We start from the raw sequence: 9,942 nt of genomic DNA, 5'->3' as shown, positions 1-9,942 counted from the left end.
CATTTTGCCATTGAAGAAACCACATGTTTGGAGATATATTTGTCTTCCTTTGTTGTTGTCCTCAGTATGGGCACTAGGTTGGTCACTGTAGTTCTAATTAATCTACAGCGCAGATCCTTTGAAAGAATACAATGCTCCTTTTTCCCTATGCGCTGCAGTGTTTTCTGAACTGCTCCAACTCACTGTCACTATAAAGTATGTATTCAGGGCTTGGTAGTTGAATGATTTTAGAGGGGCTGGCTTCTCTTCAAAGTTTTCTGGAACATCCTTGCTCACTGGATTGATGGGTAGGTGAAATACTGGCATTTTTTAGAGTATTGCATTCAGAAGAGGAGGGAGATGTGCAGCTGTCTTGTAAGTTATCTTGCTGCAGAGAAAACTGCAGCTCCTGTTAAAAAAAATACAGGAAAGGGATATTGAAAATAGTCACCAGTTATCAAAACTGTTTATGAATTATGAAATTTGATGAAGCCTGACATAAATGGAAATATTTACTTTATTTAACGTAAATGAAATTAGTAATTAAAAACAGCAATGCTCAAATATCTGACCACTTATATTTTCATTGTTAAAATTTTTAGGTAACTAAAAACAAGATAGTAGTCATCATCTTTACTTCCTGATAAAACACAGAAACAATATGTGTTCAGATATCTATTGATATGGAGTATTTTCACAATATGTTGTATTGGAACTAAATAAGTGCTACATGAAAACTGTGAAATTCTTACTTCTGTGTGCTAATTAACATGTAACACACCGTCATTCTCTGGCACCATGATAAAGTTTATCAAAACATTTGTTAATTAATATAGACTTTGTATAAATGACAAACATACAAAAATATGTGTTTACACAAAGATTCATGTGGTGAGGTGAACATGTTGGGGAAACAGCCTTGATGGATGCATGAGCTGTCCTGTGCTCAGGTGACATTTCAAACTGCTTTTATTGAATTATGGAAAATTTTAATTGAGAAGGACAAAGCCCAAGTTTCTACTCTTCAAATTTCCATATCTATAAATATATATTTATGTTGTCATCACTTTCATATCATAAACGTCCTCCTTTTCCCTATTATCATTTATATTTCTCCCCTGCATGATCTCAAATATCATCAGGACATGGACACTTTTGACATAAAAGTTGCTACAGAAGCCTTTAATCTCAACAAAAAGAACATAGCAAAAGTGATAATAACTACATTGTTTGCTCAACAATATTTCTTAAAAAAAATAAATAAATAATGCTGACCTCTTGATGTACTGCTGGCCATGAGGTTTTCTTTGAAGGAAATGGTCAGATCTTCACGTGAAAGAGTCCCTAGAAGATCTTCTGTAACATTTGCAACTTGAAAGCAACAGAGAAGACCAGTAATTCATTCATATTTGGACGTCATCTGCACAATTACCGGCAGTCATTTCCAACTCAGGTTTTAGGCTTTAAGTGCTAAATTTCCTAATTTTTATAAGTTTAAGAGTTTCTTGAAAGATGGTACAAGTGAAAATCATGATACCTTTTTATAAATGTTTTACATTTTGTTTCCTTTCTGAACAAGTATATCATACTGAGGTTTTAGGCAAGTAGAGATATCCTACAGAGGTGTATTTACCATGTTGCCTGATCAAGGACACGATACATTCGACTTACTAACTTAATTTGCGAGTGTATAAAATTAGCAGGGCATTAACATTTCACTCAGAATGGGGCCTTCACCTGTGCCATTAAAGAGCACTGTCTCACTCAGGGCTGACTCTACAGTAGAATATATAAATATGACGCGCTCATGTATGGTATTGATAAATAAGTTAAGGGGGATAGGTGCTCCCATTGCAGTTTCAAGTGCAGTGAACTTTTTATATTCGAGCAATGAGCTTACAATTGTGGATACCTCAAAATCGATAATAATTTTAAAATACTGGCCTCTAAATTTTAAAGTTTTTCTTTAAAGGTATCTCAAATAGAAGCGACTTGGGTCGTGTTTGCTTTTACTACCTGTAATAACACGAGGCGTGTGCAACGCAGTTAGAACTTGGCACATTTTTAAAAGATACATTCCAATTTATTTTTAAGCAAGCAGAAGTCTGTATCAGAACGTTTTTAACAACTTTTTAAATAAATCACTGTAACAAATAAATCAATGACATTTAACTAACATTTATTTCATAATAACTCTCTGTATATATGAAATCTAACAATCATGGTGCTCGATAAAAAGAGTCCGGTGTTGCTGTGCAGCCTCAAACTACTCATTAATGCCTAAAATGGCAAGAGAAGCGCTAAATGTACCAATATGTTCGAATGCAAGAACTGCGTGCAGTGTAAGTTATAATTCAGGCCAGTGTTTGCTGTATAAATTGCAAAGGTGAAAACCGGAAATGAAAAAATGAATATTTATAACATGAACACCTGCATTTATTTTTAAAATTTTACGTAATGGTTACACGAAACTAGCTTGCCCTACTACTTCTGTTTTGTGTCGTAATGATTATAGGTATCAACGTGGACAGGTGAATTCTTGTGGATTCATAAAAACAGAATGCACTGCAGCAACAGTAAATGTCAATTAGAAACTTACCTTTTAATATTTCCAGTGTGACTTCAAGTGAATCCATTGGTTTATATGCGTAAATATGTTACTTATCAGCTGCTAAGAGCAAAGCAGTATTTTAGCTAACTATGTAACGTTGTTAATAACCTTATGGTGAGAGCATTTCAAAATGTAACATCTGATGCGCGGGAAAGGTAAGGACGCTTCACAGGGAACGCGTTTACGCATGCTCAAAGAAACGTATGTTCCATACAGGGGTCTCCAATCACAGTCCTGGAGGGCCGCAGTGACTGCAGGTTTTTGCTCCAACCCAATTGCTTAATAAGAAGCACTAATTGCTCAAGTAACACTTCTGCTTCACTTTAGTTGTCTCGCTCATTAAGATTTTGAATGGTTATTGCTTATTTTCATCTTAAACAGCTGTATTCATTTGGTTTTTAATGGATCCTAATTAGCAATAACATGCGAATGACAAAAGACACCAGCATTTCTCCATTTGGCTTGTTACCATTTACGCCAGTGTGTATTTATCTTGGGCGGCACGGTGGCGCAGTGGGTAGCGCTGCTGCCTCGCAGTTGGGTGATCTGGGGACCTGGGTTCGCTTCCCGGGTCCTCCCTGCGTGGAGTTTGCATGTTCTCCCCGTGTCTGCGTGGGTTTCCTCCGGGCGCTCCGGTTTCCTCCCACAGTCCAAAGACATGCAGGTTAGGTGGATTGGCGATTCTAAATTGGCCCTAGTGTGTGCTTGGTGTGTGGGTGTGTTTGTGTGTGTCCTGCGGTGGGTTGGCACCCTGCCCGGGATTGTTTCCTGCCTTGTGCCCTGTGTTGGCTGGGATTGGCTCCAGCAGACCCCCGTGACCCTGTGTTCGGATTCAGCGGGTTGGAAAATGGATGGATGGATGTATTTATCTTGCATTATTTGGTTTAATTAAATACTTGGAAGGAAAGTAAAGAGAAAAAAGTGAATGATTGAGAATTGCTCGTCCATTTTTGCCTTCAAATCATTTGGATGATATCCTTAGATAGGGGAAGAAAGTCTAGGATATGAGAATGACCTGACATAGCAGAGTTAAAGCACTAACAAGCCATGAAATTAAATTATTGGCAGAATTGCTTTCTAATTAAGCAACCGGGTTAGAACAAAAACCTGCAGCCACTGTGGCCCTTCAGGACTGTGATTGGAGACCCCTGTTCCATTACATGACAAAGAAGGGGTCAAAAAGAGCGCTGGATATTATATTTGGAGAAAAAAAATAACCGTATTTATAAAAAAAACCAAAAACAATGTAATTATACCGTTAGCTTTTCATATACTCAACCATGTCATTGACGTAAATAATTTTTTTTCCTAAAATAATGGAACAATCCTGTATATTACATCACATAACAGCTACAGTCGCGTAGCACTCATGCTTTTTGCTGTTTAAACACCAAAGATGATTTGGCGTTGTTTTATTTGCTGCTCGTTTGTGGCTTTGAGTTTAAAACGACTTTTGAACCATATCAACGCTACACATTATATTGTTTGGAGTTTCAAGTTCATGATGCTGTGTCTTCGATAGAGATGTTTTGTCATTTGAAATTAAAATCCCTAACCTGGATAAATCCATCTGTTTTGTTGATGCTATAAAGCTGGTTAATTTTAATTCCAGTGAGACTATATGACTGAAAAACAAAATGTATATTCTTGTGAAGTACTACCATGGGGATATAATTGAACTATATAAAACTTATAAAGATTCCTAAATTCTTGAACCTTTCTTTTTATGTTAATAAATTCCAGCAACACTGTTTGGATTAAGCCATTTATTTGACACAGTGAAAATACTCTTCAATCAAACCACCAGACATATTTTTTATACAAGGGTCATTTATTTTAAAATGTGGAAACCATTTTGATTTGAAGAAAAATATTACCATTTGAATATAATAAAGTATTACCCTTTGCAGGGAATCCAGCTGTGAAATCATACTAGTTACAGAGAAAGGCCACTGAATTAGGCAAGTGTTAATCTGAAATGTCGTAGTTGTTAACAAAATCAAGTTTGTATTCTAAAACCTTTCTGGAATAAAAAGAGTTTAAGTCTCGGGGTTGTGTCTTACTCATTTCTTAAAACAAGAAAAACCTAGAAAGTTTTGGTTCTTGAAATAAGAATACATGTCCTGCTATGCTCATCGCTGTAGTTGATAACAGGCTTTTCTCTCACAGTTGTGCTTTTTTTAAGTTGAAATTGTCTTGGAATTACACTTTTATATCTAAGTCAGATATCTTAAGACCAGTTATCTTAAATTGAGCAAAATAATCTAGCAAGTATTGCAACATGAGATATTTAATCTCTTGGGGCAAAATATTAGATATATTACCTTAAAATAAGAAATTTTTACTTGTTAAGAAAAAATGTTTTGCAGTGAACAAATTCGTATAAAAAATAGACAACTGTGTGACTTTACTTATTTGTAACATAAGTTTTAAAAAAATCTTCAGAAATCAAAAGCAGAGAAGTTTATGGCGCTAGTTAACTTTTGACTGTAACGTTTTGTGCTGTTTTGTACCCACAGGGTTTTTTTAACACAAGGAATCGGCATTTAGCATTAGTTTTTGAATTTAGTATGTATTTTAAGTGTTGAAAATTATTTTGCATCATTTTAAAAGCCATTTTGTTTTTTCTAAGACATAGTCATTTTTGTGCATCTTCTCATTAGGATGCGACTCTCAGTTGCCAGGTTTGTGGCCTTAGAGGTTTTGACTTCTGATGTTGTTTATGCAACAGGCTAAAGGTCATCTTTGGCTTCCATTTCCTATCTGAATGTTGTGGATAGAAACTACCCTTTTGTTAGCAGCTCTCTTTTTAAAAGTTTCCATGGTTACTGATCTTTTGACTCCAGAATTATGACAATGACAGCATCTTTCATCTTTCTTGTCGCAACTTTGTTTTTCAACTACATTTAAACTTCTTTTCCAGCACTTTTTTAAACCTGCTAGCTCTCCACCTTTAGCAGAACAGGTATACTGTATGTACTGTGTGACTACAGAAGGAATCAAAAAGACGAGACCAAATAGTGCAATTCTGGCTAGCCACAGAGAGCAAAAAATTCTGCATAACTCATCCCTGAATACTTTGCTGTCTGTCTAGTCACCAATAATTACCATTTACTGTGCTGAAATCCAGAGGTTTAGCAATTATTCATTACCTGGTACCAATGAAGGAGACATTTTAAGGGTGAATGCTAATATCAGCACATGAAAGCACCTTTCATTAAGGTCTTTATAGATTTTTATACTAATAACATGCTTATGTGAACAATTGTGCCTTTAATCAGAAATGTTTCTTTTACCATATGTAAATTAGAGACTTTTCAAAAAGAAATTTGTCTGGAGTGATTAAGATAAACATACAGTATCTAAACCTTTTCTGCATTTATGCACCCCTAGATAATTTAAGTCAGCAATGGGAACAGGACCTTTCAATCAGGATGTCACATGATAAATGGGAGTCACCAGTGAATGGGGGACAATCATCAATAAAATACATTTCTCATCAATATTTCATATGAAATCCTGCGATTTAGTGATCTCTAGGTGGATAGTAGAAGGAATGTTGGATTTGATTTGAGTAAGATGTAGCATTGTATATCTGACAGACTCATATTTCATTCCTTATAATGTAATTTGAAAAAAAATACTACATAAATAAACTGACCCCAGTGTGAATGATTGGGATTGTGTGTCCAAGAGTGGGCTGGTGCTCCTGCCCAAGGTTTGGCTGCAGCCATCTATGACCCTGTATTGGATTAAGTGACAGAACTGAAGTATGTATGTATGTATAATATACTGGAAAAATACCAAGAAATTTGAGTTTGGATGTCTTCTGTGCAGAGTTTACGTATCCTTCCCATTTTCAGGACTCCAGACGTGCAAACTGTTTGTCTGGCAGTGCATGATTAATACAGTGGACGTGTTTTTTTATATGTTTTGTGCCTTTTATTTCCAGTATGAACTCCTGGCATTCTTGTTAACCAGAGAGAACAATAATTAAGGAAGAACAGAAGATAGATCGAACAGATGTGTCAGTGCTGCTTTTTCAAACAGAGGTGGCCCAGCTGTTATGCCAGCCCTAGTATCATTTCAGCTGAGCACACTTATGAGTGGATGTTTATTTTATGCAGCTGTGCTATTATTCTAATATACTTAATAGAGATAAAAAGTAATCTGTTTGTTTAGCTATATTTTAGAAAATGAATATATATGTAAGCTACTTCAATATGACACACAGTGGGAAATTGTTTGAAAATTACATTTATACAATACCACAGTAAATTGGATTATCACTCTGACCTCTGGAGTCGTTTAACCACGAAGTTCAAGATTCTTTGGCTTCAGATTCTGCAATAAAATTACTCAAAGATTAATGAGAATAATCTGCTCCCCTTTGAAAGAACAGTGAAACTTTGGAATAAAGTTCCAAAACACGTAAAAGTCAAGTTGAGTGATACGGAACTTAATGTCAATCAATGGTCTAGTCAGAGGGAAACTTAAACCAAGTCAAACATTTGTGTCATGACTTTGGAGATTTCTGTTCACCAGTACTCCCCAAGCAACTTTAATCAGTTTAAATAGTCTTACAAATTGCAGTAGTTGAATATTTCCATGTCTTAGTATTCTGAGTTCACAGAAACCAAGCCACAAAGATTTGAGGCTGATAACAAATGTAAATAAGAATGCCAATGTACTAGTGACACATGCCAAAAAATCTTAAATGTTTGTTATGATTTTTTTTGTATATCTGCTAATAAGTTGCAGCTGCTTTATTGTTAACAGTTGCTGTGCCTGTTACTGGTCACGTGACTCAGAGGTAAAATGACATATTTCCTCATGAGACATGCCAGTGAAAGATAGCAGCATTGCAAGGTTAAAATCCTCACTTTAGGAAAATTTTCAAATACCTCTCACTCTTTTTTTTTAAACAACAATTCAGCTACAGCACTCTGATTTTTGGCAATATTTAGGGTCGGTTACAATCTACCTGAGATAGTATCTGTTACTAGCAATGGATCAAGACCACACTACATTGTACGGTACTAAGAAGAGACAATCTTCACGTCTAAGTGCTGTCTCAGCAGAATAAGATCAGAACCAAGCTTAACTAATCTACAGCAAGTCTTCTTTTGGCTTCTTGTTTCTCCTTGGTTTGCTCAGCTAGCCATTTCATTGTCCATTAATAGCAGATTGCTGGCAATTAACATCTTGTCTTCACTTAATAGGTGACACTTAAAGACATTTAAAGAGAGGCAGTCAAAAAGTACATCCTCATGTAAACTTGATAAAAATTGTTAAAGCTACATTATATCGAAATGAGTGTCACTGTTGTTATTGTGTTATTTGCTTTAAGCATATGAAGTGGCCCTGAAATCCCTATATGAATAGTAATAATGATGAGTGGTACACATTAGTAGAATTCTATCTGAAGATTAGGTGTCTCTGTCTAACTCATGGATGGATCTACCATTAGGGTGACTTGGGTCCACTCTCTACCTCATGCTCTTCCTTGCAATACACATATACAGTTATCCGCATATTACAGTGACCCCCCCCAAAACTCCTCATCAATTAAATTTATGAATATCATTGACCTTGAATCTCCAAGGGGCACAACCCCCATCCCCACAGTTTTTTCTATGCATTATGTTCATAGGGTATAAATATATGCGTTGGACACCCTGGTGTTTCTGAGGGTTTTAATCTGGCCTTGTTAGATTTCATTTCCAAATTTCGTACATAATATAGAAGAGTTGATACTCGCCGTTGATTATGTGCCTAGCTTTTCCTAATAGCCAAATAATCCAACAGTCACCAAAATGTATAAAATACCTAGTCAGAGGCAGTCAATATTCGTAAAGAATTCACAGTAGAGCATAAGCTTTATTTAATACATATTGTGAGAGATCTCCTATCATATCTGGAGAACACCCGCAACGTAATCTCCACAGTACTCTTTATAGAAGAAACTGGCAACATCTTTCAAGGTGTACTTTATAAACCAGCAGCCAGGCAACTTCTTAATCTGTATCTTTGTACTGAAGATGAATGGTTAAATGTATGTTAACTTGTTTGTTTGTGTTTCCTATATTATGTAATATAAATACTTCCATGCATCCCTTATCTTTTTCAATGCATTGAGCTAAGTATATTTAATTCAGTATCATGATTATAATTCAGTCAAAATGTAATTATTAAATATGATTTCCATATTTTTAATGGCATATTTTTACATTCTCATGTCTATAACAGCTGTGGACAGTTCTGATGCATTTGGAATTCATTTTCTAACATTACTCTATACTTGCTAAGGTTAAAATGAAGTAGATGTGTGATGAACACCCCCTTAAAAAGCAAGGACATACTAATCAGAAAGCCCAAACACCCTTATTATCCAGGGGTGATAAGATCAATGGGAAGACCCGTAGGACACCAGTATTAATGAAGTGATGTTTAGATTATTGAAAGAATCAACACGTATATGAAGTTACTGATGGCTGTAGTTGATTGGCTAAGATGATAAAATTTGGCATATTATGAATCAGATAACGTGATGTATTAGATAAGGTAATAGTAATAGGAAAGTATAAAAGGGAATTTATTGTTTTCTTAATTGCTCACTCTATGGACTGAGACACTTGTGCATATCTATGTGCAAGTAAAAAATTGTTCTGCATTTTCATCTGGTCTCCAAGAATGATTTATTTGAACATTGAGGATAAGTTTTATCCACAACAATATGCCTTAATGAAAACCTCCTCCAGAGCACTCTGGACATCAGATTAGACCAAAGAGTCACCTTCCAACAGGACAATAACCATAAGCGCAAAGCAAAGACAATACAGGGGTGGTTTAAGTGACAACTTTGAAATTGTCCATGAGCTGCCCAGCCAGAAGTCAGACTTGAACCCAATTAAATATCACTGGACAGACCTGAAAATAGCTGTCCAGTAATGGCTTCCATTCAACATGACAGACCTTGAGTGGATCTGCAGAGAAAAGAATGGCTGAAAATCCCCAAATCCAGGTGTGCAAAGCTTATCGCGTCAGACCCGAGAAGTCTCCAGACTTTAATTTCTGCCCTAGTACTGGGTAAACGGTCTGAACACCTGTCTCAATTGGATTTTTCTCTTTTTTTTTTCATTTTTAATACATAATAACTTTATGTAATAACTTTAATACATAATACAAAATTCAGTTTCTAAAATTCTGGGGTATTGAGTGCTGCTTGATGTAGGAAACAAATTAATTTGAAATATTTAAGCACTCGGGTGCAACATAGCAAAATTTGAAAAAAGTGAAGGGGTCTGAATACTTTCTAAATCCACTGTAGGTTTGCCTTTTGTCTTCTTTTC

Source organism: Erpetoichthys calabaricus, chromosome 7 (genome assembly GCF_900747795.2).
Source record: "Erpetoichthys calabaricus chromosome 7, fErpCal1.3, whole genome shotgun sequence".
In the NCBI taxonomy this organism is placed as follows: Eukaryota; Metazoa; Chordata; class Cladistia; order Polypteriformes; family Polypteridae; genus Erpetoichthys; species Erpetoichthys calabaricus.
Note: the sequence above shows the minus strand (reverse complement) of the source record.